At 53.8% G+C, this 18,793-nt stretch overlaps 2 pseudogenes; one reads left to right on the forward strand and one right to left on the reverse strand.

Moving 5' to 3' along the window:
- The first annotated feature begins 1,959 nt into the window (after positions 1–1,959).
- Positions 1,960–5,460, forward strand: LOC114685719 (annotated as a pseudogene).
- A 2,063-nt stretch (positions 5,461–7,523) lies between these two features.
- On the reverse strand, positions 7,524–16,072 carry LOC114685730 (annotated as a pseudogene).
- Positions 16,073–18,793: the final 2,721 nt, after the last annotated feature.

Raw genomic sequence — 18,793 nt, forward strand, 5'->3', positions numbered from 1 at the left:
GCAAAGGGAGCACTCCTCCCTAAGTCCAGGCAGTGATGTGCAAAGGGAGGACTCCCTCCCTGAGCCAGGCAGTGATGTGCAAAGGGGGACTCCCTCCCTGAGTCAGGCAGTGATGTGCAAAAAGAGGACTCCCTCCCTGAGCTCAGGCAGTGATGTAGGCAGCTCAGGCAGTGATGTGCAAAGGGAGCACTCCCTCCCTAAGCTCAGCAGTGATGTGCAAACCAGCAGCAGCCCTTTCAGACGGTGTCAGATGGCCCAAGGGTTGACTAAGCTAGAGTGTTCCGAGTGTCCCCACCACTTTGTCGTCATCTGAGCGGGTCATCCAGGTGTGTCCCAAGACCCCACTCCATTAACACCAGTAAACTTGAGCATTTGTTCAAGTTCAAAAACACATAGATTTTTAGTAACGATATTATATACTATTCTATCCTCATCACATATAGTCAAGGATATATTATACAGTTGTATGCTTATTACATTATTATAGACTAGATACATTAGGTATGTATTACAGATTAAACATATAAAGTTCTGAGAGGAACGGCTGCCTGCTTTGGTTTTCCTGGTTGGACTGGGCTGTTTGTTTTGTTGTCAACAAATCAACACCTTACTACAGTTTCCTCACCATATATACACTCTCACTATATATATACACAATACTCTCACTATATATATATAATACTTCACTATATATACACAATACTCTCACTATATATATAATACTCTCACTATATTCACAATACTGTATATATAATATAAAATACTCTCACATGGTCTCTCTATCTATCTATCTACACACAATACTCTCACTATACAAATAAATACTCTGTATCTATCAATCTATATCCATCTATCATCTATATGTATATACACATACACATATATATGTGTACATATGTATGTATGCATGTATATATGTGTATTATATGTGTATGTATGTATGTATTATGTATGTATCTATATATATATATATATTATATATATATAGAGAGAGAGGAAGAGAGAGAAGGAGAGAGGTCTCTTGCTCCAGCTACCTTCAGTCTCCCATGTGCCAGCACTACAGGCATGGTCCACCAAGCTTAGCTAGCATTTTTGCTTTCAAAATGAGAAGAACAGAAAGAAAAAGACTCCTCAGACCTAAGCATAAATGAACCAGAGCGGACTTCTGGAGATCTTGTGCCGGAGCTAGCCCAGGCACGGTCGTGGTGTGAATGCTGGTGAGAAGTGGGGAGCACTCTGGGGCTATCACTAGTGGAGAGCTGATGCTGGAACCCATTGGGAATTCCGAGGCCTGTCGGGCGCTTGGCTGTCCCTGACATTTGAGGGCAGCTCAGCAGTGGGGCTGCAAGCCGTCTTAGATGCTGGATCTGTCTTTTTATGGGACTCTGTCAGACCACAGCTCTTCAGATCCTGCCCATTCACAGAACACTCCCCAAAGGCTGCCTTCTCTTGCCTGTGGTGTGCGCTGAGGTTTTAGAGACTGTCAAGGCCACTTGGCCAGAGGTCCTGTCTTCATCTCACTCTGCTGGGCATTTGCAAACCCGCATGATCCCCGTGGCGGGCCTGGATGACGTCCAGTTGGCTGGAGTGGTTGTGCTGGGGTGGGGAGCTAGAGTATCTGCTGCCGTGCTTCCGGGTGGGTTTCAGCCCCCAACCTGGACCCACTGAAGGGCTCAGCAGGTGGTGGAGCAAGCAGGACGGGTGGAGCCCTAGGACTAGTCAGCTCTGGTCTACTCGCTAAGAGGGTTATTTTGATACTAAACGCGGTGCGGGAGCCCTGCGCAGAACCCAACAGGGGATGAGGTGTGAGGCTCCGGTTTATCCAGTGCCTGGGAGCCAGGGCGGGCTCAGCACGCAGGCGTTGTAAACTAGCGGGGCAGGCGCAGTGCGCACGGTGGCGGCGGCGGCGACAGCAGGTGTGGTTGCAGCGGTTCTAGCGGGACAAGCAGCTGTGGGATGCAAATGCAAGCGAAGGCTAGAATGTCTGGGGGCCAGGGGCATGGAGGAGGCAGCCAGCCCCAGCAACCGCGGCTGGGGCTCAAATGGCGAGGGGAGGTGCCCTACAGCTTCCACATCCGGGGCTCAGGGCCCTTGCAGCCCTAGCCTCCTGGCCTCAGGTGAGCTTGATCCTCCAACCTGTTGGAAGGATGGGGTGGGTGGTGGTGATCGCTTTTCTCTGAGTCCCAGGCGTCCTCGTTGGCCACGCTCAGGGCTGCAGGAACTGTTCCTGTTCCGGGTCCTGCCATCCTGGCCCTGCTCCAAGGAAGCCTCCCATTCCTCCTTGCTCGTGGAACCTGTTCCACTCCTGGCTAATGTTCTTAAGCAACCTCCCACTCACCCTCAGAAGCACCTGCAGGGTTCGCAGGTCCGCCTCCAGGTCTGCACCACCCTGCCATTTCCACTGCCTGAGGCTGACAGGAAGGACCTCCATGATGTCAATCCCTCCTGCCCACAGTCCCTGACACCACCCCGCCTACCCTACACACACATACTCTCATTTAAGCCTTCTCAGGTAGGTCCACGGTGCAGGTGTCCTGGGACCCTAGGGAGAGGCGAGAACTGGGTGGACAGCCTGGAAAGAACGGAGGCTGGCTGGTTATTCCTGCTGTCTGTCCCCAGCAGTTTCCAGAAGCTGGCTCAGGACTCCTCAGCCGTCTGCCATGGCCCCGGGACTGCCAGCACTGCCCGCCTGGCACGCTTCTGCCAGAAACTGAACCGCCTGAAGCCACTGGAAGAGTCTAGCATGGAGACGTCACTGCGACGCTGCCTGTCGACACTGGACTTGACCCTGCTGGGTGGGTGTGGCATGGTGGGCTCTGGGCTCTATGTGCTCACAGGCACATGGCCAAGGACATGGCTGGCCCCGGCCGTGCTCCTGTCCTTTTTTGGCGGCTGCGGTAGCCTCCCTGCTGGCAGCCCTGTGCTATGCAGAGTTTGGAGCCCGTGTGCCCCGCACTGGCTCTGCATACCTGTTCACCTACGTGTCCATGGGCGAAATATGGGCATTCCTCATAGGCTGGAATGTGCTCCTGGAGTACCTCATTGGAGTGCCGCTGTGGCCGTGCCTGGAGTGGCTATCTGGACGCCCATCTTTAACCACAGCATTCGCAACTTCACGGAGTCTCACATGGGTGTCTGGCAGGTGCCCTTCCTGGCCCGTTATCCAGATTTTCTGGCCGCCGGCATTTTACTTGTGGCTTCTGCCTTTGTCTCCTGTGGAGCCCGAGTCTCCTCCTGGCTGAACCACACATTCTCAGCCATCAGTATGATTATCATCCTTTTTCATCATCGTCCTGGGTTTCATCCTGGCCCGCCCTCACAACTGGAGCCCAGAGAGAGGTGGTTTTGCACCCTTCGGCTTCTCCGGCATCCTGGCAGGCACGGCCACCTGTTTCTATGCCTTTGTGGGGTTTGATGTCATTGCTGCCTCCAGTGAGGAGGCCAAAAACCCTCGGTGGGCTGTGCCCATGGCCATCGCCATCTCCCTTGGCCTGGCAGCTGGTGCCTACATCCTGGTCTCCACTGTGTTGACCCTCATGGTTCCTTGGCACAGCCTGGACCCTGACTCGGCGCTCGCTGATGCCTTCTACAGGCGTGGCTACAGCTGGGCCGGCTTCATTGTGGCGGTTGGTTCCATCTGTGGTAAGGGACCCTCCTGGGCAGGGTGGGGGGGACAGGGTAGTTAGTGGGCCTTGCCCCAAACCTCTCAAAATACTCCCGCCAGGCCCCGGTGTTACTACCTGTATAATGAGCTCACGAAAACACTGGTTTCAGAGACTTGTGGGCAGACCCCCTCCCCACAAATTGTACACAGAATATCAGTTTGGGAGCACATGCTCACGGGTCCTTCCCAGTCAGACTGCCAGCTCAAGGGGAGAGCCCCATTTCCTCGGTGGGAGGTGAGAGGCTAATACCCTCAATACACACTATCTGAGAGCCTGGTAGCTGCCCTGCCGGGCTCGTCTGCCATGCTGATCGCTCCCTATGCTCTGCTGCAGCCATGAATACGGTCCTGCTCAGCAACCTTCTTCTCCCTGCCTCGCATTGTCTATGCCATGGCCGCCGACGGGCTCTTCTTCCAGGTGTTTGCCCGAGTGCACCCCCGGACACAGGTGCCTGTAGTAGGAATCCTGGTGTTTGGGTCCTCATGTCTCTCCTGGCGCTGCTGATGGACCTGGAGGCGCTGGTCCAGTTCCTGTCCATCGGCACCCTGCTGGCCTATACCTTTGTAGCCACCAGCATCATCGTGCTACGTTTCCAGAAGCTTCTCCACCCCAGCTCCCCGTGCCTCGCCAGCCCTGGTCCACAGCTAAGAAGTATGACTCCTTCTCGGACCACATACAGCTAGTCGGTGCTGAACAGACCTCGATGTCTGAGACTGGGCAGCTGCGACCAGCCCTGAAGCCTTTCCTGGGCTTCCTGAGTGGATGCAGCCCCGGAACTGCTGTAGCCTGGGCGCTTGGCATCTTGGTAGCCTCAGCTATCTCCCTGGCATGTGTGCTGGTCTTCGGGAACTCAGGCCTGCGCCTCCCACGGTGGCTACGTCCTGCTGCTGGCCGTCAGTGGTTCTGTCTTTCTGTTCAGCCTTCTGGTCCTGGGGCTCACCAGCAGCAAAAGAAGCAAGACACTTTTCAGGTACACCCCCATCCCCATCCCCCGCCTTGTGCCTCACCAATACTGTTCCTTCTCAGGCCAACCTGTTCCCTTTCCCCCAGTCTCCCATGCTACCTGAGCCATTCAGAGGGGCTCACGGGGCTGGGGAGGCAGGTTGATCCATTCCCACTTTCTCCAACATCCTGCATGGCGAGGGTACACCTGCCTCCAAACCTTCCGAGACAAAGAAGGGTTCTGTGGAACTTCCACACAGCCGGGCTCTGGCCTGGTGTGTCTACCCTGCAGCCAAGCTCAGCCTCACCCTTGCACCCTCAGATCCCGTTGGTGCCTCTGACTCCAGCCCTCAGCATCCTTCTCAACATTTGCCTCATGCTGAAGCTGAGCTTACCTGACGTGGCTGCGCTTTATCTTCTGGCTGCTGGTTGGTGAGTGGGGCCCGGGCTTGCACAGGCCCGCCGTGGGAGGACGGGGGTGGGGGGGGAGGTGGGGGGCTGGGACCTGCCCCTCAGGCTCACGCCCACTCCTGCAGGACTCATCGTGTATTTTGGCTACGGCATCTGGCACAGCAAGGAGAACCAGAGGGAGCCACTGGAGCTGACGACCGCACACTATGTGGTGTTCCCCAGTGGCAGCCTGGAGGAAACAGTGCCGGGCCGTGCAGCCTGCTGGCCAGGCCCAGGCCAGGAGCAGGCTGCACGGAGTAGCTGGCCAGCTGTGAGGCTGCCTCAGAGAGGGCCCCCGCATCGTCCACATCGGAGGCCAGGATTGGCAGCTGTCTGCCCAAGGAAGCTTGGATTTGAAGCCTTCCCAGACTGGGCCGGCGGTTGTCAGTTTCCCAGGAAGTGATAATGGGTTAGGCCTTGGCCGGTGCTGGCATATACTCACTGCCCAGGGCTTTCCTGTTTATTGATCCACTCTGGATACCTGGGCAGGTGGGGCAGAGTTGGGCAAGGGAAGAGGCCCCAGCACCTGGACCCATAATAATAACTAATCAGCGAGTGTGTTATAATCAGCTTTGTCGTGTACGCTGGTGGCATTCTTTGTGGCACTGAGTTCTTACTTGCCTGAAGAGCCAAACAATTGTCCCCAGTCCACAGCAGAGACACAGAGGTCTACGAAAAGTACATGCATAATGTGAAGAGGGGCTTGTTGGGAAGACAGGGTCGGATTCCTCACATGTCCTCCATAAGGGTGTGCGTGCGTGTGTGCGTGCGTGCATGCGTGCATGTATGTTAGTGGTGCTTGAGATGGAAGTTAAGACCTTGAGATTGTTAGGCAAGGATTCCACTAGTGACCTGTATCCCCAGATCCCTGACATGTCCTCTAGCAGGGTAACCTGGACTCAGAAAAGCAACTGAAAAAGGCATTGGGTGTCAGCGTCTCTTGATTTTCCTGGGCTCCTGGGGATCAAAGCATGTGCCCAGGGATGGCCTAGGGACATTGAAATGCACTCAAGATGGGTATACAGCCACAAGACACTCCCCCAGCACATTCTGCATGGCCCACACGGCTGCACTTGGAGTGCACACTATGTACAGACTAAATTGATCACTGTTTCCACATCCGGGCTCCTAGCCACAGCTTACTCTTTTTTTTTTTTTTTTTTTTTTTTTTGAGACAGGGTTTCTCTGTGTAGCTTTGCACCTTTCCTGGGACTCACTTGGTAGTCCAGGCTGGCCTTGAACTCACAGAGATCCGCCTGGCTCTGCCTCCCGCGTGCTGGGATTAAAGGCGTGCGCCACCACTGCCCGGCCAGCTTACTCTTTTACTGTATACTCTGGGATGTTTTCAGATGAAGTCTTTGGGGCCCCTACTACTTGTGAATCTCCAGGGCGACAGTGACCATGAGAGGCGGGCTTGGAGTAGTACGGTGAGTGGCACACTTGAGTGTGCATGGATGCACGTGTGCTTGGCCCTGTGTCCACCACCTGCCAGCCTACTAGGCAGCTGCGGGGCTACAGTTCAGAGAGGGAGAAAGTCCTAGGTCCACTCTGCACCTCCCTCCCTCTAAGGTAGATGTCTCCCTCTTCTCGTTCCTCCCTTTAAAGACGACACAGGAAGCTGCTTGATTTGGCAAGCTTTACCTCAGCAAGGATTACTGGGTCCACGTGACCCACCTGGAGTAACCAGGCTCCCCCCCCCCCCCCCCCCCCCCCCCGCCCCGTGTTTGGAGGCCAGAGCCCTGAGGGCTGAGAGACATCAGGACTCCAAAGGCTTTTTGGAGGATCTGGAGGTCAGGTGATCCTAGATGTTGGTGCAGTTTCAGCCTCAGCCCTGGGACTCCCCTGGTCACTGTGCATCCATAACAAAGCTGCCTCTTTCCTCCCGGGGTGCAAACTCCATAAATCATGCCCACACTTTGGACCAAGAAACGGCTGTGTTTCTGTGGCCCTATCCCTGCCATCCTTTCTGTGGGCTTTGGGGCATGGAGGAAGTCAGAGCCAGCTACCCTCAGTGTCCTTCATGGAGATCATACCTCAAACCTCCGGCACTCTGGCTGGGGCCAGACTTAGGGCCTCTGGAAGGCAGGTGCTTCAGTGTACACTGAGGTTGACAGAAATGTCTTGATGGCAGGAAATCCTAGATGTGCCATCTCTCATCTCACCTAGGCCCCTGAGAAACCTGGCGGTCAGGTCAAGGGCTGGAACCGCATGGCAGAGTCACCCAGAAGACAGAGACGCCCGAGGAGCCAGGAAATCAATGTTTCGGCCACATTGGTTTCTCCTTTCTCAGGCTGGACCCAGGACGGAGTCTCGTGGAAACGCTCATCTCCAGTGCTGCTGGGGCTTTGTCCTTGATGTTCTCAACATCCTTCCCGACCCCTGAACTTTAACCCACAGGGAGCGGCTATAAGCCTCAGGAATGGATAGGCCAGTGGATGATAACCACCCAGACAAGGCCATTGGTGCATGGCTGTCTGGATCCCAGCAGCAACAGACATGGGGCGGGTGCAAGTCACTACTGAGACACTAGGCAGCAGGATTTGCAGGTGTGGAAGCCAGCTCAGTCTATGCAGCGTTGATAGTTGCCTTTGGAGCTTTTGCCTACAAGGATAACAGATTAGGGATCAAGGTACCGTCCCCCAAAGGGTGGCAGAAGCCAGTGTTCAGGCGGAGTGACACAAGCAGGCCCACCACTCACTTCTTCATACTTGGTCCTCCAGTAGAAAACGGGCTTCTCTATCCACATACAGTAGCAGCAGGTCACAGAGGAAGGTGACCTGGAAGAGGCAGGACCTACCATGTTCTAGATTCCTCCAGCCAAGCCCTCACCCAGGACACACTATGCAGGTCCGGTGGGTGCCCCCAGGCCCTGGCGGGTGGTTACTGCGGCCAGCGTGAACCCTAGGTTCAGACTTACCATGCCCAGCCAAGCTGCTCCTGTGCCCACTGTGATGGCCGTCGGGATGAGTGCAAACTTCCCTGCCTGAGAGACCTGGGCTGAGCCTCTGCGGCTGGGGCTGTCCTCCCAAACCTCCCCAGGTCTAAACTTTACCTTCCCAGTGACGAGAATGTCAAAGCGGATCCCATAGAGCTTGAGCAGCTCCGGGCCTCCACACCCGAGGCTTCCCACCAGTGATTGGCTGTCCTGGGGATCGCAGAGAAGACGCCATTGGTTTGCATGCTGCATTTCAGGCCGGATTACCCACGGACTCTACCAGCCCAAGCCTTAGGCTCCATGTAGGTGTTAAGGAGGGGGAAAGCGTCCCAGACCCTGGGCAGGGCCTGTCGGGAGGAGAACCAGAGAGGGCACGGGGAATGCTGAACATGGACACTGGCAGCCGGGATGGAAGAAGGGGGGTGTGGAGGTGAGGGCTGGAGAATTCTGAGACAGCGGTTCCTTTCGGCACAGAACTGGGGGAGGAAGTGAGCCAGGCGCTGTGGCAGGGCTGGAGAATGCACTCAGCGGAGAGAAGGGTGCCGGCAGGGGCAGTGGGCACAGAGGCGCACCCCATAAGGTTGTAAAAGGTGGGAGCCAAGCACAATGAGCTGTATGGAGGGCGCAGTCCTTGGGCCTATGGCCACCTGTGCACCTGCTACTATGTGTGATAAAATGATATTAAGGGGCAGGAGGAGCCCAAGAGTCTACTTGGGGAACTGAAAACATGACGATACCTGCAATTTAAGATCTCTTAGTGCCTCTGGGATTGGAAAATGCAGATTTGGGAACATTACTAACCACAGTGGGGAAAATATAAAATGTTAGATTTAATCTACCAACACCCTTTTCCTAACTTCCTTCCTTCCTCCCCTCCCCCCTCCTCTCCTTCCTTCCCCCCCCCTCCTTCCCCAGGCTGCCTCAGACTTGCTATAAAGCCGAGGATGACTCTGACCCTCCCCCTCCTTTCTCTGCCTCCTGAGGGCTAGGATTAGGGATTACAGCGATGCTTTATGACCCAATGTCCAGAGTTGTCTGTGGCAATGGACAGTGGTCATGTGGAAACACTCCTCAACAGTGTTGGAAGGTGAGTATCCAACATCTGGTATTTACTTTCGAATAGTTCTGAGGCCCTGGGTCCAGCCGTGGCACTGCCGGGGAAGAAAAGCAGGGCCAGCAAACCCGGTCAGGGGTGTATAAATATTTGTTGCTGCTGGTCTGAATTTTTCCACAGATATTTTTTGCGTAATTTTTAGGTGAAGTCCTATAGGGAAATTAAAGATGAGAGGCGTCTGTGCCCTGGGAGAAGCAGGACCATCTGGGAGAGGCTTCACCGAGATCTGCAGTGAGGAGCCTGTACTGACAGCTGAGTGAGGGAAAAGGAACGGAGCCGGGGACAGGGGGGACACCCACAGGACCCTTGAACACACAGCAGAGATCCTGAGGTCTGGGGACACCCACAGGACCCTTGTACACACAGCAGAGATCCTGAGTCTGGGGACACCCACAGGACCCTTGTACACACAGCAGAGATCCTGAGGTCTGGGGACACCCACAGGACCCTTGTACACACAGCAGAGATCCTGAGGTCTGGGGACACCCACAGGACCCTTGTACACACAGCAGAGATGCTGAGGTCTGGGGACACCCACAGGACCCTTGTACACACAGCAGAGATGCTGAGGTCTGGGGACAGGGGACACCCACAGGACCCTTGTACACACAGCAGAGATGCTGAGGTCTAAGTTGGATGTGCTCTGTTCTGTGGTTGCAGGGAGACAGGAACAGCCAGGACTGTGGCAGTCGGGGCCGTACCTGAAGTTGTACCCTCTCTGCTGCAGCCGGAAGGAGTACTGGGGACAGCAGTCAGAGCCCCTGGTGTCCAGGTTGCAGTCCCAGTGGATGCTGATGCCCACAGCGCCACCCTGCACACAACACACTTCTGTTGCACTGGCACATGGGCTCCAGGCCCTAACCCTGAGCTGCAGGAACTTCGTCCCAAATGACTCACCAGCAATGCCAGGTCCTCAAAGTCCCCTCCAGCCATGGCCACAAGGTCCCCGATGCGGAACACTGGACAGTACGGGCTGGAATGAGGATCGTAGCGACAATGCTTGAAATAGGTGCTGTCCCAGGTGTCTAAGGCGTTGGTTCTAGAAAGGACAGTGACGGGGATCAGATGACCCAAGAGGCATGGGCCTCTGGGCTCAACCAAGACCTGCCCATGCTTACTTGGAGAAGTTGAACTTGCTGAAGGTGACAGTGTTTTTGATGAAAAGTGTTAAGTTCTGGGCCTGAACCAGCAGGGGCTTCCTGAGGACAGATGGTGTACTGGCAGCATTTTGCTTATCCTAGGGCCCGCCCTGCCCCGGGAGAGAAAGGAGACTCACCTGGGCACAGCACCACGCTCCACTGGCACCAGCTCCAGATCTCACAGGTCCTGTGGGTTCCATTGAACACCACACACTGACCCGTTTTTATGCCTTGAAAAGACAAAAATGAGCTCCAAGGCCTCAAGTCTCCATGGGTCTGGGGAGGGTGTGGGGCCCGGGCTTGTCGGCAGAGTGAGGTGGGGCACAGACAAGGACCGCAGGGCCTGCTTTGGGGACCACACAGTACCCCCTCCTCCCTATGTGCTAGCAGTGGTGCCAGAGCACCAAGCCCATGGTTACCATGGCTGTGCGTTCCCGTCTCCCTTCAGGGCAGTCCTTGTCTTCCCAGCAGTTAGCCAGAGGAACGGGAAGGGGCTGAGGTAAGAGAGACTCTGGTCACCAATAGCACAGGGATGCCTCCTCTTTGTGACTCAACATCACAGACTACAATGACAAGACCCCTGGGATTCCTCCCAGGATACCCTGGGTTTGGAAGCACAGGGAAGGTACAAACTGTAAGCTGGGAAGAAAGAACCATCAGCCTCTGGGGAGATGGGTTTCCAAGGGCTGAACAAGACTCCCGCTCTCCTGACGCCGCCGTCCCTGATAGTTCACTGAGGTCCAGCTCTGGGATAACAGAGCAGGGGGTGGTACTAAAGAACCACAGAAGGACAGACTAGTGATGCTCAATGTAAGGTAGGCGTAGCCATCAGAGAGCAGGGGCCTGTACAGGGAGGGAAGGCCCCATACCTGCTAGGGCCAGTCTTTTCTGCCAAACATGGACACTGTGTCTATGCAAGGCCAAGAGTCATGGAGTCACTAGGAGCTAAAGGTAGGTTTCTGGGGTCCCCAACCTAAGAGAGGAAGGCAGCCTTGAGCTTCAGAACCCTTATGGGGGGGATTCAGTTCATGAGGAACTCCAGGATGACCCCAGTACCATGGAAGCAAGGATGGCTGAGGGACTGAAAAGGCAGAAGGAGACTTAGGACTTAGCAGAGGTCGGAGTACATCCACTTTCTCTGCTTTGCGGTCCTAACCTGTGTCTGAATGTCTCCAGCTCCTTCAACCAGACCCGTGGTGGATGTGAGTACCTCCAAACGGCAGCCCAGGTGATGAGAGGCTGGGGTTCTTTACCATGCACTCCCTCCAGCTACCTTCTGTCATACATCAAGTCCAGCTTCTCAGCAGGACTCAGAGGGTCCATGAGATCTTGGGCTGTCATTTTTGTGACCCAGCCCTAATCTATGCTCTAGCCACACTGAGCAGCAGGTATGCCCAGAGACCCCTCACCCCCTCACATAGCCTGGGCCTCTGCCCATGAAGCTCCCTCTGCCCTGGCATCCTGTTGCAGCCACACTGACCCAGATCACCAGCTCCTTTAAGATTTTGTCCATGTACTTCCCTAAGTCTCCCCACTGCAGCCTCTGCCTTGTGAGCATTTGTGGAACCTGCTGCCTTGGCTGGACCATGGCTGCAACTTGAGACACAGGGAGCTGGAGTTCTGCCAGCTCAGCCCGGGGCCTTACCCATATTGGGGGGGGGTGTGTGCTCAAGAAAGGTTTGCAGAGGGATATGACACTCTATTGAGCATGTGCTTGGAGGGACCAGGCCACTGATATTCCAAGAAGAGCTGGCAGGAACTCTGGTTGTCCTCAGGAAACTGGTCAGATCTGTTGAGTTACTTCCCAGTCATGGGAGGTTTACTGGAGGAGCCAGAAGCCCCAGACAAGGAAAGAGGGAAAGTCTTGTGCTTTCTAAGAAGTGGATGTGTTGGTGTGGTGAAGTTTTGGAGTTGTCTACATGGTGACCTAGAACAAACAACCTCCAGGAGCTGAGGAGTTGTCCGGGCTCCCCAGGGAGAGTCGCCCTTTGTGTACAGACGTCACCTCTTCTGTGGATAGGGGTAAACTATGGGCATATGACATCCCCTGAAACGGTAATGTCACCAAATACCAGAGCCTGGAGTCCAGCCGGGCAAAGGTTGGACTTGAATGTGGTGCTTATATATGGACTGGGTCATAACTTTCACACGAAAGCCATGGTTGTGAGAGCTAGTGTGCTCTTTGAAAGACTGGAATATTCACAAATGGAAAAGGTGAGATGGGGGGGGTCTCCATTTCTGCAGATAAAGCAGAAGCTCAAACATGAACACAGCTGGGCTGAAAAAACACCCAGAGATCATAAATTACCTGAACACAAAGGCAGAAGTGTGCTTGGTCCCCAGATGAAAGCGGACTCAGGACACGTTAATAAGGCTGGCGAAGAGAAGGAGGTGCTCCCCCAGCTTGCCCCCTGCTCTTAATGCCCACCTGAGTGTGTGCTTGGCTGTAACCCAGAGGTGGTACCAGCATGGGAAAGAGACCTGAAACTGCCTCCACTCAGAGGTCTGGTGCCGTAGCCCACACGTAGGGTACCTTTGAGCAAGTGACTGAAACTTGGGGAACCCAAATCACCTGTTTGATGGGAATTACAGTGTTTCTGGTGGAAACAGATGTAAAGACTCGATGAAATGACTTCTAGAATTGCCTGATAAAACACAAGCTCAGACTGAGTCCTGATCCACGTGTGAAGGAGAAAGGAGCCGGGGCTGGCGAGAGGAGCGGGGTGTGTCAGAGGCTCTGGACAGACTCACCTCCGCGCATCTGCCCTGGACTTGAGCTGGCGTCACGAGGAAGTTGGTCACCAGGAAGAACACATTCTCTCCCTGGAAGGCAAGGCTGGAGGTAGCCTCGGCCGGACTCCACAGCCGAGGGGCTAGAAGCTGACGGTCTGTTTGCGGCTCAGTGCTGGGAACGGAACCCACGATCGCAGGCATGCTAGGCCAGCGCTCTACTCTGGGAACGGAACCCACGATCGCAGGCATCTAGGCCAGCGCTCTACCTCTGGGAACGGGATCGAGGCATGCTAGGCCAGCGCTCTACCTCTGGAACGGAACCACGATCGCAGGCATGCTAGGCCAGCGCTCTACCTCTGGGAACCGAACCCACGATCGCAGGCATGCTAGGCCAGCGCTCTACCTCTGGGAACCGAACCCACGATCGCAGGCATGCTAGCCAGCGCTCTACGCTGAGGTATAGCTCAGCCTGGGAGCCAGACTTCGTGGGACGCCTTCGTGGCTGGCGCCATCGAGTCACCAACCTGGTGCTGCAGAAAGCGATGCCCAGCAAGGCAGGTAAAGCGGCTGTGTTTACGGCCTTTCCTGAGCCCAAGGAAGGGTCAAGCCGCCATCCATGTCTTCCAAACAAGTTTCTTTTCAAATTCTCATGCACCCAAGCAGAACTTCCCAGAACCTCCTGACCCTAGGCACTGAAGATAGACAATGTGGACAGAGGGCACTGCTGCTCACACCGGAACAGCCCGCAAGGGAGTGCGTGCGCAGAAAGCTAGCGCCCCCTGGAGCCAAAAGATGGTCAAGGCGGGGTAGTCACCCAGGCTCCTGTAAGTACCCCCACTTGATATCCTACGGGTGACCGCAATTACTCATTGGTTCCCGGAACTAACTTGGAATGAAATTGGCCCATTGCTGGTGTGCTAGTGAGGTATACAGACTTTTGTTTATGTCTCCTCAGGAAGTGTCATGCAGCAGCTGGCAGTCGGAGCCAGACCAGCTGGGTGGAGGGAGAAGGAGAAGAGTGAGCGGGTGGGAGGATCAGATTGCACCCCGACAGGCAAAGACAGGAAAAGGACCGTGCGTCAGCCACAAGACGGCAAACTCCCAGCTTCTTCCTCACCACACCTACCCAAGACGAAGGCCTGCTGAGTTTATTTTTTTCCTGCCAGAAGGATGCCCTTCTGGATGAATGGTCTCGACCAGTTCCGTTCAAGGCTGGTCCTGAGCTTGTCTCAGCTTGTATGCACCTACGGCCTATCAGCTCCTTCTTTTAAGTTGATCATCCAAAATCCAGAAACAGGGACCCGTCCTGCACCACCACAAACATGTAAGGCCAGCATCCCTCCAAGGGAGAATGGACTTTGGTTTCTAGATCCCCTTCCCTCTGCTGGGAAGCCTGACTCGGTGGGGGGTGTGCACGTTCACTTTTAATAAGACTTAATTGCTGTGACTGTGACTTATTTTCTGCCTTCTAATTCTTTTGTTGAGCAGTTTTATTTAATAATGTGGATGAAGGTATGTGTGCTGTCAGTGTGCCTGGTGCCCTCAGAGGCCGGAAGAAGGCACTGGCACTCCCCGGAACAGGAGTGGCTGGAAGCTGCGAGCCACCATGTGAGTGTTGGGAACAGAACCCAGCACCTCTGCAAGAGGGGCTCTTAACAGCTGAGCCACCTCTCCAACCTTTTGATTCTTTTAATTAATTTTAATCCTTTTAATTCTTTCATCGATGGAAAAAAATGAACCTGATCCAAGATCCCTAATGGTACAAGGGACTTGAGAAAGTTCAGCCCTGGACTCCTGTGCCCTACCTTTCGCTTCCAAGCATAAATCTTGAGCCCAAGCTACTTTAATCCTTTTCAGGTATACCTTTGTGTGGGCGGCGACGGCGGATGGGTAGGGTGCTTTTCTGTTCTGTTCTTGATGGCACTAGGGATTGAACCCAGTGAGTGATGCCTGCCAGGCATCACTCTGCCTCTGAGCTGTATCTCTAACCTTCCTTTAAAAGAAAGTTCCACAGGCACAGGCTTCCTGACACATCCCTGAAAGCCGCTTGCTCAGATTGACTCCGCGCACGCGCACTCTTCTGAGAGGCCCTTTCCCTTCCCCAAGCGCTTCTCCCACCCTCTGGTATCACAGGCATCCTGTCTCTCATGCGTAGCAGCTAGGAGGGCCACTGTCAGTGGTGGAAGGACTCCAGCCTCCTGCAGAGGGGACCTACCTGTGATGGCTTCACGAAGTCAGCCACATCCCATAGCCGGTTCTCTAGTTCCTTAATCTGGGCTACGGAAACCCCTTTGAGTTTAGTGATGACAGAAATGTGGGGGTCCACGTCCCATTCCTGGTAGCCTTTTTTGGCCAAGAGGGCCCACCTAGGGAGAAGGTGATAAACAGTGTAATGTGAGGAGATGTGAGCACTATAACTCTAGGCTGTCTTAGTATACTCCAGAGCTCCTTAGATCAGCGTGGAGGTCCTCACCTTCTGGCCATCTGCTTCTCTTGCTCTAGACTCCTGAGCAGGTGGAGCCTCGGATGGAGCTGTCCACCATAGTCACTTTTCACATGCCAATGCCTCCCATACACTCAGCAAACCCAGCTCCCTCCTTCAAGGCACTTCAGCCATGCAGCTAGTGGTCTCTCTGGGAGCCTTAGTGCTCGGTTGCTCACAGATGCCAAGATTTACTGCCTCCTGCCCCACCAGGGTGTCTCTAGGCAGGAGTACTGCAGATGTACACAGAGAGCAAGATGCAGCCGGGAGCAATGTCCCTTAGGTGAGCACATGGCTGCTGCTGTCTTCTGACTGGACTAAAATCCTCCTAACGACCACCTCTCACCACCCCCAATCCCACTCTCCCACCAGGTGGAATTCTAAAGAGCCAGCTCCTAGCCCTCAGCCGGCGAGGCCCACAGCAGTCTGTGCAGCTGGCCTGATAAGACGGCAGCTCTTACCCTATCACGTAGACCACCACTCCCAGCTGCAGCAGCCTCTGAGAGACACCCACCGGCAGTTTCTAGTCATCACATACTTCTCTGTCTTGTAATCCAGAAACCCCCAGCCCACAAGTGTTGCCGCCACGGCAGAAGCCATGTTCCCCGGTCCTGCTGGTCACTAGTGCGTGAGTCAGCAGGCTGCTTCAGCCGCAGCTGAACAGGAGGCAGAGCGGCCATGCATGGGATCCAGGCCAGTGTTAAAGGGACATCTCCCTTCAGCAGATCTGGTTCCTGGCTCAGTCCCAAACATCAGCTGATCTAGGCCTCCTATCCCATCCAAAGTCCTTGGGTTGGACCCTATGCATATAGAGAGGAGTAATCCTGTCCCTGCCCATCCATGTCACTTCTTTATAGGGTGGCAGTGACCAGTGTGAGGGGACAGAAGCCCAGAGGAGGGCTCTGAGCCCAAACGTGCATTTTCTCAAGTGCAACCGGTCAAGTTAGGTTTGAGATGTCCCCGCTGGAGCTGGAGCAGCAGCACAGCAAAGACTAGCTCTTGAGAGGAAACCGAGACCCGCAGGCAGGACAGCATAGTTGTGGCTTCAGAGATAACCTTTGCTAGACTCTAACAGGGTCCTTCGGTCTTCCCTGGAGTCTGGAGTCAGACTGGAAAGTCCGTGAAGGAACAGGGAGATGACCACCCCTGTGCACGGCAGCAGTAGATGTGGTAGTCAGCCCTGGTGAAGAGCGTGCCAAGGTCGTGGTGCAGCCACAAACAACACCCGGTTCCCCGGGAGACCGCGGGGTGGGAGGGCAGCACCATTACTGGCCTCAGTGACCGCCTGCTGCCCGCAAATCAAATTCGATTGGTCAGTGAAGTCAGAGGGACCGCCCACATCCCTGGGAAGCCTCCAGGCAGTGACTTGAGGGTCCAGGAGGACAGGACCAGAGGGGGCGAGGAAAAGGCACATGATACACGATAAGACACTAAGCTTCCTTTAATTTGCCAAGCGTGCTGGATGTGGCTGTATGCACTGGGGATGCGCAGGGGCAAGGCCGACAGGCTCCTCTAACCTCTGAGGGGTGCATCCTGGGACAGCCCCTAACCATGTTGTTGATTTGGGTGCCTTGCAATGATGTGCCTCTCAGACGCTTCCGTTCTCAATTAGTAGAAAATACAAGTGGCGTAAGTAATGAGAAACGTATTGTCAAATAACACAGAGCCCTAGTTAGAAAAGCTCCGAGGTCGCTGGAACCTTGGGCTCAAAGATCTGGGATGTTTTTCTGCTTTGCTTTCCTTACAGTATCGCAGGCCTTGTATCACCACAGGAAGATATCCCAAACTTGAAAGGAAGGCTGTCACGTTTGTGTGCCTTTTTAAATGTTTGGAAGAATTGTGGTAAAATACACATAACAATGTATTCATTCACACTGTTATAAAATACATGTCCAGATTTTCTCAGGTTACAAACCTGAACCTCCCTCTGCCCATTAAACAGCTTCTGACTTCCTAGTCTCGTCTCGCTGTTCTCACCAATTGGGTTACTTAGACCAATGGTTCTCAACCTGTCGGTCACAGCCCTCCTGGGGTCAAACACCCATTCACAGTCACATGTCTGATATCCTGTATAACCAGATATTCATGACAGTAGCAAAATTAGTTATAGAGTAGCAACAAAAATAATTTTATGGGGAGCTAGAGAGATGGCTCAGCAGTTAAGAGCACTGGCTGCTCTTCCAGAGGTCATGAGTTCAATTCCCAGCAACCACATGGCAGCTCACAACCGTCTCTAATGAGGTCTGATGCCCTCTTCTGTAATGCAGGCAAAACACTCATACAACTACACAGAGAAACCCTGTCTCGAAAAGCCAAAAAAAAAAAAAAAAAAAAAAAAAGAAAGAAAGAAAGAAAGAAAGAATATAATGGTGGTTGGGGGTCACCACAACATGAGGAACTGCATTAAAGGTTCGCAGCATTAGGAAGGTTGAGAACCGCTGCCTTTAATACTTGCTATGAGTGGGTCACATGGATCTGTCTTCCTGTTACGGTTTATCTCAGCCCTCAAGTTCTTCCACACTGTAGCACATAAAATGTCCACCCCCTTATCTGGATTATACTGCTGTGCCTTGACTGCTTCTTGATGATATTGCTGTGAATGTCGATTTGCAAATAGTCATTATTTTGATTCCTTTTTGATATATACCAGAAGTGGGATTGCTGGATTCTATGGATTCTATTTTTTAATTTAGTTCCCACTGGCCTGCCTCTGGACGCACTCACTGCCACCTAGCTACTAGTGAGTAGAAAGTGGAAGTAGAGTTACCACTGTGTGGCTCATTTCAGTCAGAATTTATTAGCTGAGGTTGGGAAAGAACCTTAAAAAAATGGGTTTCCATTTGTAAGAAGTGAAGATAACACCCAGAGACAACGCAGCCTCTGTTCTAAGTGGTGAATCTACTTTCTCTTTTTAGAGCTGAGGAGGTGCCTCTGAAAATCTTGGCCCACAATGGCTTGGTTGGAAGACTGATTGGCAAAGAAGGCAGAAATTTGAAGAAAATTGAACATGACACAGGACCAAGATCACCATCTCATCGTAAGCTCCCCCTTCAGACTTCTTATGTTCAGGAGTGACTGATTGAGCCTTCCTAGCTCTACTTTTCTCCAGAGTGGAAATGCTCAGCGTGCCATACTCTAAGCAGCAGGAAAACAGGTCCATAGGGTTGGCTCTATAGCCCACCAGAGCACTGACCAGCAAGAGGGGGGCCCTGGGCTCCATCCCCAGCACCATGAAATTGTTAAGATAAAAAAAAAATCCAGTCAGTTCTGCGGCACAAGCTTGTAATCCAGGCTCTTGGAGAAGAGGCATGGAGCAAAAGTCCAAGGCTAGCC

Source organism: Peromyscus leucopus, unplaced genomic scaffold, assembly GCF_004664715.2.
Source record: "Peromyscus leucopus breed LL Stock unplaced genomic scaffold, UCI_PerLeu_2.1 scaffold_1107, whole genome shotgun sequence".
Classification (NCBI taxonomy): Eukaryota; Metazoa; Chordata; class Mammalia; order Rodentia; family Cricetidae; genus Peromyscus; species Peromyscus leucopus.